The sequence below is a fragment of the Capsicum annuum genome, chromosome 2 (assembly GCF_002878395.1).
Source record: "Capsicum annuum cultivar UCD-10X-F1 chromosome 2, UCD10Xv1.1, whole genome shotgun sequence".
Lineage (NCBI taxonomy): Eukaryota > Viridiplantae > Streptophyta > Magnoliopsida > Solanales > Solanaceae > Capsicum > Capsicum annuum.
In genome coordinates this window covers 55,922,095-55,941,942 of record NC_061112.1, presented here as the reverse complement: position 1 = coordinate 55,941,942, position 19,848 = coordinate 55,922,095, and the positions used below count along the sequence as shown (strand labels likewise).

Here is a 19,848-nt window from a genome sequence, read left to right as displayed (position 1 = left end):
GGTGTCGTAGGTTGTAACTATTGTAACTGCCCATGTGCAGTCTATTTAAGTGCTACTGGAAATTGTAAAAAGCAATAAGTAAGAGTGTTGTATTCCTTTGTACAATTCCTGTAATATTTCCTTTGTAATTTTGAGTGAAATATAAAGGTTGGGGATGCGGTTCCAGTATATTGTTGTGTGCTTTTTGTTTCCACAAAGATAATCTAATACACTTAGTCTGTGTAGTGTATGTTATGGCTGAAGTTGCATAGTGTCGTGTGACTGTCAAGCAGTGGTGTTGCAAAAAAGAAAAAGCCCCTGTCCCACCTACCATGGTGGTGTCTTTGTCGAGTTGGTATCACCAAGGCACCATGGTACCGTGAACCATAGCGCCATGGAACCAAGGTACCATGGCGCCAAGGCACCAAGGCTTCATGACACCATGGCACAATGGCGCCACGACGCCATGGAACCATGGTACCAAGGTACTGCGTACCATGACACCATGGCACTGCACACCATAGCACCAAGGCACCATGCACCATGGCACCACGTAACATAGTACCAAGGCACCACGCACCAAGGTACCAAGGCACTATGGCACCAAGGCATCGTGCACCATGACACCCATGAATCCTAAGCTAGGAACTGTGTGCTTGGCAACCGTGCGCCCGTGCACCCACCGCAAGTGTATCAAGGCACCATGACACCATGGGCATGGTGAAGGCACCATGCAAAAATCAAAAGAGCGTAAACCTAGGTTCGATCATCCGAATATATTCATAATGTTCATCCATTATCATCATCACGGTTGCATACTCTTTTCATTAAATACATACTCTAAGTATTTTTTAATGATATTTTAATATTACCTCATATGTTAAGGAAGTTTTTGTAATGTCCCCAATTTTTTTTATTTAATCCTTAAATATTTAAATTTAAATATCGAATACTCACTCAATTATTGGTTTAAGGTCATTCTAATATGCATGTTTTGGAGTTGTTAATGATAACCTTCCCCTCGCGCCTTGTCCACAGTGTGCATCTGGGGGCCTGTGCTTCTTTTGTAAATTAAAATGACTTTTGGCAACGGATATTTCGACTCTCGCATCGATAAAGAATATAGCAAAATATGATACTTAGTGTGAATTGCAGAATCCCGTGAACCATCGAGTCTTTGAATGCAAGTTGCACCCAAAGCCATTAGGCTAAGGGCACGTCGCCTGGTTGTCACGCATCGCGTCACCCCCTTGCATCGCCCCTCAATCACAGGGTATGCTGTCATTGCGGGGTGGATACCAGCCTCCCATGCACGTCGAGCTCACGGCTAGACTAAATACGAGTCCACATCGATGGATGTTGCGGCAAGTGGTGGTTGTAACTTAACTCTCTTCGTTGTTGTGGTACAGCCCATTGTGCGTCCGGACTCCAGGACCTTATTGCGCTTAGGCGCTCCGATAGCAACCCCATGTCAGGCAAGATTACCCGTTGAGTTTAAGCATATCAATAAGCTAAGAAAAAGAAACTTACAAGGATTCCCTTAGTAAGAGTGAGCAAAAAGAGAATAGCGCAGCCTTAGAATCGAGCATCTCTATCGTCTGAATTATAGTCTGGAGAAGCGTCCTCAGTGGCGAACCGGGCCCAAGTCCCCTGGAAATGGGCGTCAGAGATGGTAAGGGCCCCATTATGCCTAGACCCTATCGCACCATGAGGTATCTACCAGTCGGTTTGTTTGGCAATGCATCCCAAATCAAGCGATGAATTTTGTCTAAGGCTAAATACGGGTGAGAGATCGATAGCAAACAAGTACCGCAAGGGAAAGTGAAAAGGACTTTGAAAAGAGATTCAAAGAATGCTTGAAATTATTGGGAGGAAAGTGGATGAGGGTCAGTGATGAGCCCCGGTCAGATATGGAACGGCGATAAGCTGATCTGCCCATCGACTTAGGGCATGGACCAACATCAATTTGGGGCATTGCAAAAGCCCAGGCTCTCAATACGATCGTGGAACGTCGTCTCCTCAATTATGGAAGGTAGTGCGTACCTCTACTATGCTTCAGAATTTTTGTATTTCGGACACTGGCCTGTAGGTTCCCCATTCGACCCGTCTTAAAACACGGATTAAGGAGTCTGCCATGTGTGCGAGTCAATGAGCGAGTAAACCCGTAAGGCTTAAGGAAGTTGATTGGTGGGATCCCTCAAAGGAATGCACCATCAACCGACCTTGATATTCTAAGAAGGGTTCGAGTGTGAGCATACCTGTCGGGACCTGAAATATGGTAAACTATACCTGAGCGGGGCAAAGCCAGAGGAAATTCTGGTAGAGAACCGCAGCGATACTGACGTGCAAATTTTTTATCTTACTTGAGTATAGGGGTGAAAGTCTAATCAAACCGTCTAGTAGCTGGTTCCCTCTTAATTTTCATTCAGGATAGCTGGAGCTCGCGTGAGAGTTCTCTTAGGTAAAGCCAATAATTAGAGGCCTCAGGGGCGCAATGCATTCGACTTATTCTCAAACTTAAAATAGGTAGGACGGCGTAGATGCTTTGTTGAGCCGCACCTAGGTATCAAGAGCTCTAAGTAGGCCATTTTTTATTAGTAGAACCGGCGATGCGTGATGAAACGGAAGCCGGGTTACGATGCAAAACTTTATGCTAATCTGGATCCCACAAAGGGTGGTGGTCGATTAAGACAGTAGGACAGTGTTTATGTAAGTCAAAATCCTCCAAGGAGTGTGAAACAACTCACCTGTAGAATCAACTAGACCCAAAAATAGATGGCGTTTAAGCACGTGACCTACACCCGATCATAGGGGTAAGTGCCAGGCCCTGATAATTAGAAAGGTGCGGCAGTCGCTGCAAAACCTTAGGTGCGAGCCCAAGTGCTAGTGGTTGTCAGTGCAAATCATGGTGGTAGTAGAAAATATTCAAATGAGAACTCTGAATGCCAAAGAGCGGAAAGGTTCCATGTTAACAACACTTGCACATGGGTTAGTCTATCCTAAGGGTCGGGGAAACCCTGATAGATAGCGCATTTTGTGCGTACTCCAAAAGGGATTCGGATTAAAATTCCTAAACCAGGACGTAGTGGTCGAAGGCAATGTTAGAAAGTTTGGAGATGTCGGTGGGAGCCTCGGGAAGAGTTATCTTTTCTATTTAATATCCTGCCAACCCTGAAATCGGTTTAGTCGGAGGTAGGGTCTAGTGACTGGAAGAGCACCACACGTCATGTAATGTCCGGTGCGCTCCTAGTGGCCCTTGAAAATCTGGAGGACTGAATGTCTTCCACCCCTGGTCATACTCGTAACCGCATCAGGTCTCCAAGGTAAACAACCTCTGGTCGATGGAATAATATAGGCAAGGGTAGTCGGCAAAATAGATCTGTAACTTTGGAAAAAGAATTGGCTCTGAAGAATAGGAACGAGGGTCCCAGTCCTGAACCCATCGGCTGTTAGTGGACTACTAAAGCTGCTTCTGCGGCGAGAATGGGTCACCACGGGCCGGTCGGGGGACGGACTAGGAACGGTTCCTTCGGGGGCCTTCTCCGTGCGTCGAACAGCCAACTCAGAACTGGTATGAACAAGGGAAATCCGAGTGTTTAATGAAAATAAATCATTGCAATGGTCCCAACGGATGTTCATGCAATGTGATTTCTGCCCCAGTTCTCTGAATGTCAAAGTGAAGAAATTCAAACAAGTACGGGTAAACGGCAAGAGTAACTATGACTCACTTAAGGTAGCCAAATGCCTCTTTATCTAATTGGTGACGCGCATGAATGGATTATCGACTTTCCACTATCCCTATGTACTATCCAGCAAAACCACGGCCAAGGGAATGGGTTTGGCAGAATAAGTGGGGAAAGAAGACCCTGTTGAGCTTGACTCTAGTCCAACTTTGTGAAATGACTCAAGAGGTGTAGTATAAGTGGGATCCGATAGGCAAAAGTGAAATACCTCTACTTTTAATGTTATTTTACTTATTCCGTGAATCTAAAGTGGGGCATTGCCCCTCTTTTTGTACCCAAGGCTTGCTCTGTAGGCCAATCTGGGTAGATGACATTGTTAAGTGGGGAGTTTGGCTAGGGAGGCACATCTGTTAAAAGATAACATAGGTATCCTAAGATGAGCTCAACGAGAACAGAAATCTCGTGTGAGATAGAAGCGTAAAAGCTCTTTTGATTCTGAGTTCCAGTGTGAATATGAATCATGAAATCATGTCCTAATGATTCTTTAGACCTTCAAAATTTGAAGCTAGAGATATTAGAAAAGTTACCACAGGGATAACTGGTTTGTGGCAGCTAAGAATTCATAGCGACATTTCCTTTTTATCCTTAGATGTCGGCTCTTCCTATCATTGTGAAGCAGAACTCACCAAGTGTTGGATTGTTCACCCACCAATAGGGAACGTGAGCTGGGTTTAGACCATTGTGAGATAGGTTAGTATTACCCTACTGATGATAGTGTCACAATAGTAATTCAACCAAGTGTAAGAGGAACTGTTGATTCACATAATTGGTCATCTTGATTGCCTGAAAAGCCAGTGGTGCGAAGCTACCGTGTGCTGGATAATGACTGAACGCCTCAAAGTAAGAATTAGGGCTTGAAGTGATGCATGCATCTGCCGTCCACTTTTTGATCCATAGTAGGGGCCTCGGCCCCCAAGGGCACGTGTCGTTGCCTAAGCCATCGCGGCGAAAGGGTCACAGTGGTTGTCTTGAAGTACAATTTCCATCAAACAGCGGGTAGAATCCTTTGTAGAAGACTTAAATACGTGACAGGGTATTGTAAGTGAAAGAGTGGCCTTGCTGTAATGATCCATTAAGATTCAGTCCTTTGTCGCTCCTGTTCGTCCCTCTCCCTCCAATCCAATCATTTTTCCGTCCATCTCCAAAGGAGGTTTGTGCATCCGTATTTGGAAAATCCCACTAAGTGTTAAGAGTTCACCTCACCCTAGTTCACCGCTTGTTTTTTAAGTGTCACGTGCGTTTCATTCTAAATGGTTAAGTATGATATCAAGTGGAATTTCACGCAAAACTATGGCATAACAATTAGCGGTTTTTTAGGATGTAAAGTGCGGCTCAAGAGCCCAGTGATGCGTTGCGAGGCCAATGTCGGTGCATGGAGGCATATCGTAATTAGAGGTTTAGGTGACCATCAAGTGCAATCCTAGAGACATGTCCAATGACCCGGGCTCCGATGTCCAGCGAAATCGACAGCGTGAAAAACAAGTGTCGTCATGTGCCATGAAGAGAATGCCGAAGGAGCTATATTATCCTACCATAGTGGTGTCTTTGTCGAGTTGGTTGCACCAAGGCACCACGGCACCATGCACCATGATCCATGGAACCAAGGCACCACGGCACCGCACTCCATGGCACCATGGTGCTAAGGCACCATGGTACCGCGTACCATGGCACACACCATGGCACCAAGGTACCACACACCATGGCACCATGGCACCGGCGCACCACGGCATCGCGCACCATAGAACCAAGGCACCGCGCACCATAGTACCAAGGCACCATGGCACCGCGCACCATGGAACCAAGTCGCCACGCACCATGGCACCCATGTATCCTAAGCTAGAAACTATGTGCTAGGCACCCGAGTGCTCGTACACCCGTCGCGAGCGCATCAAGACACTAGGACACCATGGGTATGGTGAAGGCACCGTGTAAAAATCAAAAGAGCGTAAACCTAGGTTTGATCATCCAAATATATTCATAACATTCATCCATCATCATCCTCACCGTTGCATACTCCTTTCGTTAAATACATGCTCTAAGTATTTTTTTTAACGATATTTCAATATTACCTCATATGTAAGGGAAATTTTTGTAATGTCTCTGAGTTTTGTTTTTCAATTTTTTATTTAATCCTTAAATATTTAAATTTTAATATCAAATATGCACTCAATTATTGGTATAAGGTCATTCTAATATGCATCTTTTGGGGTTGTTACTTATCAATTTCATTCTAGGCGGTTTTCCTAATGTCCCCCACGTTATTTATATTTTTTCAATTTTTATATTGAATATCCTTAAATTTTGATATTTTATATTGTTACGTTAAACTTATACATATTCACTCAATTATTGGTTTAAGGTTACTTCATTCTAATATGCATGTCTTGGGTTGTTACTTATCTGCTGCATTCTGAACGATTTTACTAATGCCCCCACATTATTTTTATATTTTTTTAAATATTTTATTTAGTATCCTTAAATTTTGATATTTTATATCGTTACGTTATAAGTACAAATATGCACTCAATTATTGATTTAAGGTTACTTCATGCGTTGGGAATAATTTTCTATTGTTTTTCTATTTTTAAAATATTTTTTATATTTTTATTTATTTTTTTAATTTTCATAAATAATATTTGAAAAAAATATTTTCATAATGAAAATTATCATTTACAAATTATGTGACTCTTTTGTGAGAGCATTGGCTCAGTATTACATCAAAACGTGTAGTTCTGGTCCATACATGTCTAGTATGATTCTCTAGAAAAATCATGTCTACTTCTATCACTTGGATTTTTTTAAACGTATATAAGGGGGTAGAGGAGTTGAAGGCACTTCAAGGTAACTGTCGCTAGTTGGAATAGGCGCTCACAGGGCATGTCGGGGTGCAGTGTGGGTATATGACAGCATGCATGGCTAGTCCATGCGAGCAACCGGTGCCCGTGAACAACGTCGACCACACTTTATTATGTGCTCGTGACTGCTATCAGTGGCGTCATCCACAACAGGGCTATTGCCGCTTGATTTCGGATGAGGCGGTGCTTTTGTGCATACGGCGAGTTCTGGATGCTCCTCTCGGGGCAAGCTCCAAGTGTTGTATGCATGGGGCCGAGCCAAATCTGCATAAAGCGCTGGTGGCCGACATGGGTGGCACTCGTGCACTAGCCTCAACACGGCTTCATCACCTCTACTCTCCCCAAGGGTGGGCTATTGTATCAAGACAAACTTACTTTATCCTTGCAACATCTGCATGGGCAGCAGTGCACGACATATATTGCTGGGCGTTAGGGTCGGTGATGGGCATATATCTAGGAAGCATTTGGATGCATGGTGCGTGAGTCATGTTCGGCATGTGCGGTTAGGTTAGATCCCTACTGGAGCAGTGAAGTCCTGACCTACCTGCCATCTCAGTCATGAGGCAAGTGCAATTTAGGCTTGCTTAAAGTCTGTTTCCTGTGCTACATACCTAATGCCAAGGCATTATCAAGTTTTATCGATCGCCTTTCGCCTCTTGCATTTCATGCGTGGGGTAAAACAAAAGGTTGTCACCGTGTCCCACGTTTTCCTCTCTTCGTCATGCGATATTATAGTCTATGAGTGGCGGTCGAGATTCTCGAATGCGATATATGGAGTGGGCATGGGGTCTTCATCGGCTCCTATCTGCCATATATGATGCTCCTTGCAAACGATGGTCGCGCTTGCCTTGAACCCATCCGCGCACTTTCAGGCAGGCCGGGCTCATGCGATACCGACGTCTATGAGTAATGCTACCTGGTTGATCCTTCCATTAGTCATATTCTTGTCTCAAATATTAAGCCATGCATGTGTAAGTATAAAAAAATTTAGACTATGAAACTGCGAATGGCTCATTAAATCAGTTATAGTTTGTTTGAAGGTAACTACTAATCGGATAACCATAGTAATTATAGAGCTAATACTTGAAACAAACCCCAAATTCTGGAAGGGATGCATTTATTAGATAAAAGGTCGATGTGGTCTCTACCCATTGTTGTGATAATTCATGATAACTCGATGGATCAGACGGCCATCATGCCGTCGATGCATTATTCAAATTTTTACCCTATCAACTTTTTATGGTAGGATGGTGGCCTACCATGATGGTGATAGGTGATGGTAAATTAGGGTTCGATTCTGGAGAGGGGGCCTAAGAAATGGCTACCACATCCAAGAAAGGCTGCAGACGCTCAAATTACCCAATCCTGACACGAGGAGGTAGTGACAATGAGTTACAATACCGGGCTCAATGAGTTTGGTAATTGGAATGAGTACAATCTAAATCCCTTAACAAGGATCCATTAGAGGGAAAGTTTGGTGCCTTTACCCGCAGTAATTCCATCTCTAATAACGTATATTTAAGTTTTTGCGGTTAAAAAGCTCGTAGTTGGACTTTGGGATGGGTCGGCTGGTCTGTCTATGGTGTGCATCAGTCATCTCATCCCTTCTGTCGGTGAATGCTCCTGGCCTTAACTGGTAAGGTCGTGCTGCGGTGCTGTTACTTTGAAAAAATTAGAGTGCTCAAAGCAAGCCTACGCTATGTATACACTAGCATGGGATAAAATTATAGAATTTCAGTCCTATTATGTTGGCCTCTGGAATCGGAGTAATAATTAATAGGGACAGTCGAGGGAATTCATATTTTGGAGTTAGAGGTAAAATTCTTGGATTTATGAAAGACGAACAAATGCGAAAGTATTTACCAAGAATGTTTTCATTAATCAAGAACAAAATTTGGGGGCTCAAAAATAATCAGATACCATCCTAGTCTCAACCATAAATGATGTTGACCAGGGATCAGCAGATGTTGCTTTTAGGACTCCGCCGATACCTTACAAGAAATCAAAGTTCTTGGGTTCCAAAGGGAGTATGGTCGCAAGGCTAAAACTTAAAGGAATTAACGGAAGGGCACCACTAGGAGTGGAGCCTACAGCTTAATTTGACTCATCCCAGGGAAACTTACCAGGTCCAAACATAGTAAGGAATGACAGAATGAGAGCTCTTTCTTGATTCTATGGGTAGTGGTGCATGGTCTTTCTTAGTTGGAGGAGCAATTTATCTGGTTAATTCTATTAACGAATGAGACCTCAGCCTGCTAACTAGCTTTGCAGAGGTATCCCTTCGCAGCCAGTATCTTAGAGGGACTACGGTATTTTAGGCCATGAAAGTTTGAGGCAATAACAGGTCTTTGATGCCCTTAGATATTCTGGGCCTTACGCGTGATACTTTGATGTATTCATCAAGTTTATAGCCTTGGCTGACAGGCCTGGGTAATCTTTGAAATTTCATCGTGATGGGATACGTTGTTGGTCTTCAACAAAGATTTCCTAGTAAGCGCCACTCATCAGCTTGCGTTGAAGACTTCCCTAACCATTGCATACACCACCCGATGCTCCTACCGATTGAATGATACGGTGAAATGTTCAAATCGCGTTGACGTTGGTGGTTCGCAGCCCATGATGTCATGAGAAGTCAAATGAACCTTATCATTTAGAGAAAAGAGAAGTCGTAACGAGGTTTTCATAGGTGAACCTACGAAAGGATCATTGTCAAAACCTGCACAGCAGAACAACCTGCAAACGTGTTTAATACCTGGTGAATCCTCACGGACAGGGTGCTTCAGACCTCAGCACGAGCGCCTCCCCCTCGATGCAAAAAGCACCAAGAAATACTAAAATTGATAGTCTGCCACTCATGCCCCATACATAGCAAGTGTCGGGGGGACCTGTGCTTCTTTTGTAAACAAAAATGACTCTCGACAATAGATATCTCAGCTCTCGCATTGATGAAGAATGTAGTGAAGTGCGATACTTGGTGTGAATTTCAGAATATCGTGAATTATCGAGTCTTTGAACGTAGGTTTTTCCCAAAGCCATTAGACCGAGGGCACATCTCTCTGGGCATCTTGCATTGCATCGCCCCCATCGCATCATTCCTAAATCACCTGGCGCACTATCATCGCGGGGCGAATACTGATATGTGAGCTAATGATAACACATTTAAGGCTTTTAAATAAGAATAATTGTGAAGTCTTAAGAAACTTTTGTCGTTTTTGATTGGTTTATGTTTGGTTTTGCAGAAGAACCAACAACAATGGAAGCAAAGGAGTTGAAATCAGAAGTAAATAGAGGCAAAAGTGTGGCTGACAATATTTCTGATAATTCATCAGCGTTGTGATAAGCTATCAGATTCATCGTCAGCCAAAGATAGAGAATTAGCCTAAGATTGAAAGCTGTGACAAAATTTTAAGATAGGTCGTCAAGGATCTGATAAGCCGTCAATAATGTCATCAACCTAAGGCAGCACATAAGAACTGAAGAAGAGATTTGATGATAGTTTTTGATAGGTCATCAAGAAGCTGATAGGGCATCACTTTTTGTCGTTAGCGGTAGGAAGCAAGCACCAAATCATAAAGAAAGTTACCGATATTTGTGATAAGTCGTCGACCTCCTGATAGGCTATCACAAATGGCATCACCTAATCCAAAGAATTTCTGAATTGTTTTATTTTGTTTCCATAATTAGGGTGAACTATTTAAAGCCTTGTTTATGGTTTTCTTAGGAGTTCCAGACCTTGAGTTTTGAGCAATATACTTTGATTTTCTCTCTCTTTAATTTCTTGGCTTGAGAAAGAAATTACTTTGAAGAGATTATATTCATTATTTTGGGATTTCCTTTGTGAGTTAATCTGAGAATTTCTAGTTTCTATTCATCTTGTGGTAAGTTTATCTTTCAAAGCATGAATTCATCTAGGTGTTTCTATTATTACATCATCAGCGGCTAAATTTCTTTAACCTGGATTATGAGATCTAGGGTTAGGTCTTGATAAGGTGTTGAGTGTTCAAGATTCGAAAGGTGGTAGGACTCCTTGATGATTTTGATATTCTAATTATTGTCTGTTGGTTGCAAATAATAGATACCACCTTCTTTGATTTGCTTGAGAAAGAAATCAAATATAGTAGGAAGTGAATTATCAATAGGGACTTGAAAATACTCCATTTAATAATCAGCGTTGTAACAAGGTTGGTTAACCTGAGGTAAAATCTAGGCAGTGAATATAAATTCCCTATGTGTGAGAGGATTAGGTAATTAAATACTTAGGTAGGTCAAGAGACATTTAAGCATAACTTCAATAAAGATAACTTGTTGACCTACCTACCTTGAGAATATTGAACCACTAGTAGCATCTGTCAAGTACCAAAACCCCAAGTGAACATAATTCTGATTTTTTTTATAAACTCTTGATTACGAACACTGAATCTAAAGTAACCAACAATTACTTGTTAAACTAAAAAAAACCTTTTCTTGAAAACATCCAACTATCAGTTGATTAAATCTCAAACGACTTACGTTCACACCATATTCCCTATGGGATTCGACCCTAACCTAGTTGGGTTTTATATTGACAACGATCACTTACATTCTCATTAGAGAGGTTAGTTTGAGTGTTATCAGATACTGGCCTCTCATACGCCTGAGCTCGTGGCTGGCCTAAATATGAGTCCACATCAATGGACATCACGGCAAGTGGTGGTTGTAAATCAACTCTCTTTGTTGTCATGGCTATAGCCCATCGTATATCTGGACTCTAGGACCCTATCGTGCTTAGTTGCTCCAACTGTGACCCCAGGTCAGGCGAGATTACCCACTAATTTTAAGCATATCAATAAGCGAAAGAAAAGAAACTTACAAGGATTTCATTAGTAATGACGAGCGAACCAAGAATAGCCCAACCTTTGAATCGGGCGACTTCATCATCCAAATTGTAGTCTAGAGAAGTGTCCTCAGTGGCAAACCAGGCCTAAGTCCCCAGGAAGGGGCGCCAGAGAGGGTGAGAGCCCCGTTGTGTCTGGAACCTGTCATATCATAAGACGTTATTAACAAGTTGGGTTATTTGGGAATGCATCCCAAATCAGGTGGTGAATTTCATCCAAGGCTAAACACAGGCGAGAGAACGATAGAAACAAGTACCGTGAGGGAAAGATTAAAAGCACTTTGAAAAAAAAGTCAAAGAGTGCTTGTAATTATCGGGAGAGAAGTAGATGGGGGCCGCGATGCGGCCTGGTTAGATGTGGAACAGTGACGAGTCGGTCCACCGATCGACTCAAGGCGTGGACAAGCATAGGTTAAAAGGGTAGCCAAAGCCTAGGTTCTCAATTCATTCATGGAATGCCATCTCCTTGATTTTGGCAAGTAGCATGCACCCCTGGTGTGCTTCGGCATCTGCGCGCTCGGACGTTGGCCTGTGGTCTCCCCATTCGACCCATCTTGAAACACAGACCAAGAAGTCTGACATTTGTACAAGTCAACGGGCGAGTAAACCCGTAAGGCGTAAGGAAGTTGATTGGTGGGATCCCCCTGAGGGTTGCACCACCGACTAACCTTGATCTTTTGAGAAGGATTTGAGTGTGAGCATACCTATCGGGACCCTAAAGATGGTGAACTACTCCTGTTCAGGGTGCAGCCCGAGAAAACTCTGGTGGAGGCCCACAGCGATACTGACATGGAAATTGTTCATCTGACTTGGGTATAGGGGCAAAAAACTAATCAAACGATCTAGTAAATGGTTCCCTTCGAAGTTTCCATCAAGATAGCTGGAGCTCGTGTACAAGTTCAATCGGGTAAAGCCAATGATTAGAGGCTTCGTTGGCGCAATACCCTTGACATATTCTTAAACTTTAAATAGGAAGGATTGGCGCGGCTGCTTTATTGAGTCGTGCCACAGAATCAAGAGCTCCAAGTGGGGCATTTTCTGTAAGCAGAACTAGTGATGCGGGATGAACTAGAAGCCGGGTTATGGTGCCAAACTATGCGCTAACCTATATCGCAGAAAGGGTGTTGGTCGATTAAGACAGTCGGACAGTGGTCATGGAAGTTGAAATACGCTAAGGAGTGTGTAAAAACCCACCTGCCGAATCAAATAGCCCTGAAAATGGTTAGAGCACATGACCTATACCTAGCCATAAAGGCAAGTGCCAGGCCTTGATAAGTAGGAGGGCGCGGTGGTCGTTGCAAAACCTTGGGCACGAGCCTGAGCGGAGCGGCCGTCGGCGCATATCTTGATGGTAGTAACAAATATTCAAATGAGAACTTTGAACACTACAGAGGGGAAAGGCTCCATGTGAAAGACACTTGCACATGGGTTAGTCGACCCTGAGGGTCGGGGGAAACCTGACAGATAGCGTATTTCACACGTACTCAAAAAGAGAATCAAGTTAAGATTCCTGAACCGGGATGTGGCGGTCGACGAAAATGTTAGGAAGTTCGGAGACATCAGCGGGAGCCTCGGGAAAAGTTATCTTTTCTGTTTAATAGCCTGCCTACCCTGGAATCGGCTGGGTTAGAGGTAGTGTCTATCTGCTAGAAGAGCACCGCACGTCGCATGGTGTATGGTGCACTCCTGGCGGCCCATGAAAATTTGAAGGATCGAATGTTGTCCATGCCCGGTCGTACTCATAACCACATTAGGTCTCCAAGTTGAACAGCCTCTGGTCGATGGAACAATATGGGCAAGGAAAGTCAGAAAAACAGATCCATAACTTTGGGAAAAGAATTGGCTCTGAGGTTTGGGCGCGGGAGTCCAAGTACCAAACCCGTTGGCTATCGGTGGACTACTTGAGCTGCTTTTGCGGCTAGACTGGGTTGCCACATGCCGGCCTATAACACCGTGATTTTCTAAATCAGAATGCTACACGGTGCTCATGACCCCGAGGGACCACAAGCTAACCCATGACTAATATTTGTACCAATACACTGCCTAATATACATATAATATGCGGAAAACCTGAACATGTAGGCCATAAGGCTAAATTGAAGAGATATAGTAACATCCATGGGGTAATGAATACCCAAAACAACTTAATATAAAACTGAATACTGAATTTGATAGCTAAACCTGACTAAATCTAAAAGCCTCTAAGTACTATCTGAATAAGAAGTTGAAGGAACATGTCTCCAACTAACTCCGTAAAACTAAACTGAAGTAATAAATGAATAAATAAAATCATATTATCCATGGATGGATAAGGAATCACTGCAACACTACGACAGAAAAGCTACTGCTGGTTTGGAATGCGTGGTTCTAGACCTATGGTGTAACATTAAAATAAATCACCATAGCGCAAATGCGTTAGTACAACCAAAGTACTGAGTATATGAGTGAGGTAGGCTAATGCAAAGGGTTTACATGCATGAATAATGCTAACTAACTAACTGATATGAATGTAAGAGTACAAACATACATACATAGTAACTAAGATCGTGAGTACATGGTAGCTAAATTTTTATACTAATACATGACTGGAACTGTAGTTTTGATAACATGTGCAACTGTGTCTGACAATCCTAAATCTGGTAGAACTCTTTGAGTCCCGTGCTATAATTGAATTTGATTATATCTAACAGTCCTGGTATACTGATATCTGAAGAACTGTCTAAGTTCTTTTATTGAGACTGATACTGAAACTGTGAGAGGTAGTTGTTTAACCGACATGCCCCATGTATACCATTACAGCTAAGTTGGGTCCAATCTCTGCCCCGACTGGAGGGGTGTCAATACCGCACCACTGGTAAGGATAGTTCTGAGTGACCCTTATCTGGCAGGTACTCAAACTGAGAATGGTGGGACCCTAAACTGACAGGTTAAGCCACCTCATCAACCCAAATCTGACAGGTTAAGATGTCTCAACCTACGCTGGCTATGTAGTTCTGGAACACAATAATGACTGCTAAGAATCACACCCTGAACTGCCAGGTGAGTTCCCATCCTTGGGTTCACTCGGTGCTAACTTCTACTTCCATCTAAAGGGACTGAACATGATTCAACTGTCTGTACATGGACTGAATAACTGACATCTGTTGACTGATGGAGTAGTACTATTATCTGAGAGTTAACTGAGATCATGAGATTTATGATGTGTCCTGAGTCACATGACTGACTGAGTTCTATAGAGTATAGCTTGAATCAGATTTATCGTGGCACATGAAATAGCTCTAGGCACAGATCTATATTTTTTGGGCACGAATACCCCCAGGACTCGATAAAAGGAAACTGGCACACATGACATGACTTGATCACAAGATTAGAGTCCACAATTCATAATATTATAAGTAGGGGATAGTATACTTCATATATTTATTCACATCTCAACATGGTAAGGAAAGCATGGATACATTTCGTGTGTATAATTCATATTTACATTATCACACATGCTTCATGCCACAACAACAACAATACATAAATAGCATGGAAACTCATATGGAAGTATATAGCTAATATGGACTTGTCATTTAGATATCATGGAATCATGTAATTATGGGTTTCTAACATCCTAGGCATTATATCAAATACCTTGCATGCATTCTTTAAAGCATAGGTGGATTTCATACTTGCATCACATCAAACCACCTAAAGTTCATATTTTTCAACTAACAACCACATATATTTCATGAAAACATCTTTAGATATCATTTTGAAACTTAAACAACAATCATCAACATGTACATGATTATATCACCACAAAAAGTTTACAAAATAACATTTAAAAACATGGTTCTTGAGCTCTATGAATAGATTGTATCCATAGATGAACACTGCGCATAACTTAGATTAAGAATTTGTGGAATTTACGGTTGAATTTGCTTGAAGCTTGAAACCCCAATGGAAACCATGGACTTGTTCTTGACTGTTCTTGAGTGAATTTTGATAAAATTAATGTAAAGGGATTCTTTAGGGCTTCAATCCTTTTTTTAAAGAGTATATATAGGGTTTTGGGGTGTTACCATATTGCCCTGAGGAATTTAAACTGAAAACTACGCAAAATTTATCCCGATTTAGGGCCCCGACGCAACACGGAGCTTGTTAAAATACCAATTATTGCGACTTGGAAGCTTGGTGTGAAGCAGGGCTATCGCGGAGGCTTTATAGAAATTGACGAGTGCCATTTTAGCCTTCGGCGCAACGCGCGATACACTGAAATGGCATTCGTCTTACAACTGAAACTTATAATAGCTATAACTTCTTCACCGGCTGTCCGTTTTAGGTGAATTTGGTATCAACAAAAATATTATTAAACTATCTATCCATTGGTAGGTCATGGGATCAAAAAATCATAGTATAATGAGAGATATAATTGTTTGAAGATGACGATACTAATATCCTTTGCAAGAATTCAATCGGTACGGAATGTTTTGATTCACACAATAGCTAGGACATATTTGAGACCTTAATTCACATAAACCTTGATCATAAAACTACCAAGGAACCATGATGTACTATGCATGAGATTGAAACATAGAGCTAATACTGAGTTGGATTTTTGGGGTATTATAATATCTCTCCTTTGGGAATATTTGACCTCGAATGAGACTTAACTGAGAGGGAAGAATGAGAAAATCCAAACATGAACTGAACATGAATAACTGAAACATGATCTCATGACTGACATTATAAACATACTAAACTCATGTATATTTGATGCATGGATAACTGGTACATGGATGAGTAACTGAGCAATCTGATAAACTGAGCTTCTTAAGATAAGAATACATATCTGATGCATGACCTTATAATTGAATTGATACATGAATGCATGATTGAGGATGCAATGGTAATAGATACCAAGTTTAAAATGGGGACATGAATATGAAACTGAATAAGATTTAGGAGAACTGTTACCTTGATCTTGATATGAATTTGAGGGGAAGAGGTGAGGGTACTTGGTACGCATATCTATTTCTATTTCCCAAATAGCTCCCTCATGATACTGATTTATCCAAAGAACCTTAACTAGAGGGACTTCTTTGTTCCTCAATCGATGAGTCTGATAGTCTAAGATTTCCACTAGAATCTCTTCATAAGAGAGGCTGTTCTGAATGTCAATGCTCTGAACAGGGACTACAACTGTTGGGTCACCTATGCACTTTTTGAGCAAAGAAACATGGAAGAATGGATGAACTGAGGCTAGATCTGAAGGCAATTCTAGCTCATAATCTACCTTGCTGAAGCAACTGAGAATCCTGAAGGGACCGATATATCGGGGACTGAGTTTCCCTTTCTTGCCGAACCTCTTCACTCCTTTCATGGGAGAGATCTTAAGATAGACATAGTCATTGACCTCGAACTCGAGATCCTTCCTATGAACATCTGAATAAAACTTCTGTTGGCTCTGAACATCCCGGAGTCTCTCTCTGATCAACTGAACTTTATCTAAGGCGGCAAATACTAAGTCAGGACCTATGACTGAGGCCTCACTAACTTCGAACCAACCGATCGGAGATCTACATCTCCTACTATAGAGAGCTTTGAATGGAGCCATCTGAATACTGGAATGATAGCTATTGTTGTATGCAAACTCAATCAAGGCGAAGTGGTCATCCGAACTTCCCTTGAAATCAATTGCACACGCCCTTAGAATATCTTCAAGAGTTTGAATGGTCCTTTCTATTTGACCATCTATCTGAGGATGAAATGTTGTACTGAGATGAACTTGGGTACCGAGACCTTTTTGGAATGCTTTCCAGAAGTGAGAGGTGAATTGGGTACCTCTGTCTGAGATAATAGATGAAGGAACACCATGTAATCTGACCAAGTCCCTGATGTAGAGTTTGGCATAATCCTCGGCTGAATAGGAGGTACAAATTGGAAGGAAATGGGCTAACTTGGCCATTCTATCTACAATGACCTAAACTGAATCATGTTGATGACGAGTTCTAGGTAAAACAATCACGAAGTCCATGTTCACTTGTTCCTACTTCCAAGTAGGAATAGTGAACTCCTGTATGGAACCACTAGGTTTCTGATGCTCTATCTTAACCTACTGATATGTAGAGCACTTAGCCACAAACTCTGCAACATCACTCTTCATCCCACTCCACCAATAGATCTCCCACAAATTATGGTACATCTTAGTAGCCCCTGGATGAATGGAGTATCACGCACCATGCGCTTCTGTAAGAATTCGTTGCCTCAAGTCATCTACACCTGGAATGCACAAATGACCCTAACAATGAAGAACACTATCTCCCCCTTGGGAAAAAAACTGAACTTTCTGATTCTGAACTGACTCTTTCAGCTTGACAAGGCCAGGATCCATGTCTTGCTTTTCTTACACATTGGAAACTAGAGATGACTCTGAACTACTCTAAACGCATACACCACCCTCTGAAGAGTCGACTAAGTGAACGTCTAGTCTGGCAAGCTGATGGATTTCCTGAGCTATCTTTTTCTTACTATCTTCATCATGAGAAATACTGCCCATGGAGAGTCTATTGAGAGCATCGGCCACCACGTTGGCCTTACCCAAATGATAAAGGACACTTATGTCATAGTCCTTCAAGAGCTCTAACCACCTGCTCTAACAAAGATTGACATCTTTTTTAGAAAAGACATAGTAGAGACTCTTATGATCTGTGAAGACGTCTACATGAACTCTTTAAAGATAATGCCTCCAAATCTTTAAGGCAAAAACTACAGCTTCTAACTGAAGATCATGAGTAGGATAATTCTTCTCATGGGGCTTTAATTGTCGGGAGACGTAGGCTATGACCTTACCATACTGCATGAGGACACAACCTAAACCCACTATGGATGCATCACAATATACTATGAACCCATATGAACTATCTGGAAGAGCTAGAATTGGAGTTATAGTGAGTCGAGTCTTTAATTCCTAAAAACTCTTCTCGCATGAATCTGACAACTGAAACTTGACCTTTTTCTGAGTCAACCTAGACATAGGAGACACAATAAAAGAAAATCCCTCAACAAACCATCTGTAATAGCCAGCCCAACCCAAGAAACTCCTGATATCTGTTGGAGATATGAGTCTGGGCCAATTTCTTACAACTTTGGTTTTCTGAGGATCTACTCTAATGCCCTCACTGAAAATAATATAGCAAAGAAATGATATTGATCTTAGCCAAAACTCGCACTTACTAAACTTGGCAAATAACTGATGATTTCTGAGGGTCTAAAGAACAATTCTAAGATTGTCTGAATGATCACACTCAGTGCGAGAATAGAGCAAAATATCATCTATAAAGACTATGACAAACATGTCCAAGTACTTCTTGAACATAGGGTTCATTAAGTCCATGAAAGCTGCAGGGGCATTGGTTAGACCAAAGGGCATGACTAGAAATTTGAAAAAACCATACCGAGTATGGAAAGCTGTCTTCGGGATGTCACATTCTCTAACTCTGAAATGATGATAGCCTGATCTGAGGTCTATCTTAGAGAAATAACTGGCACCCTGAAGTTGGTTGAACAGATTATCTATTCTGGGAAGTGGATACCTATTCTTGATCGTAACTTTGTTGAGTTGATGGTAATCAATACACATCCTGAGAGAACCATCTTTTTTGCGCACGAATAAGATTGGCTCACCCTATGGGGATACACTAGGCTTGATGAATCCCTTATCTAAGAGATCCTTCAACTGATCTTTTAGTTCCTTAAGTTCTACTGGTGCCATTCTGTATGGCGGGATAAAGATAGGTTGAGTATCTAGGAGAAGGTCTATGCCAAAGTCTATTTTCCTTTCAGGAGAAATGCCTGGAGTCTATTTGGACGTTTCCCACTAGTAGGACTGGAAGTGGCACCCTTCTAATTCAGGTGACCGGACTGAGCTCCGAAATAAATTTGTTGGCCCTGAACCTGACTGTGGACACTCTCTAATCCTGTGGCCTGGCTTTCCACAACCAAAAGACACATCACTACCGACTCTGCAAATACCCTTATGGTTCTTACCACAAGCCTGACAAAGGGGATCTGGTCGGGCTCTGTTAACGCTACCCTTAGATTTAGAGCCTGGCGTTTTATCTCTGCTACCGTCTGTGAATTTTAGCACTGGGGTACTAACGGAGGAAGGAGCTGGAGCTGCTAACTTGGGATGAAACTGTGAACGGTTCTCTCTCTCTAAGTTGGGCTGAGCAAAACTGAAACTGCTTGATTTTGCTCTTTTATTCTGCCTCTCTCTAGTCCTAACCTTCTACTCCTCTATCTACTGAGCATGGTCCATGAGTCTAGCTAAGGTCATATCATTGTTCAGCTTCAGAGATCTACACTCATTCACCATGCTATCATTCACCCCTGACACAAACTTGCTTATCGT

At 42.1% G+C, this 19,848-nt stretch overlaps 2 non-coding genes and 1 pseudogene across 2 annotated transcripts; all 3 read left to right on the top strand.

Annotated features, from left to right (window-relative positions):
* The first annotated feature begins 1,057 nt into the window (after positions 1 to 1,057).
* LOC124896451 lies at positions 1,058 to 1,212 on the top strand. Its single transcript, XR_007052814.1, has one exon. It is a non-coding gene; the product is annotated as a 5.8S ribosomal RNA (ribosomal RNA).
* Positions 1,213 to 1,440: 228 nt separating this feature from the next.
* Positions 1,441 to 4,826, top strand: LOC124896466. Its single transcript, XR_007052828.1, has one exon. It is a non-coding gene; the product is annotated as a 28S ribosomal RNA (ribosomal RNA).
* Positions 4,827 to 9,487: 4,661 nt separating this feature from the next.
* LOC124896494 lies at positions 9,488 to 9,643 on the top strand (annotated as a pseudogene).
* The last annotated feature ends 10,205 nt before the right edge of the window (positions 9,644 to 19,848 follow it).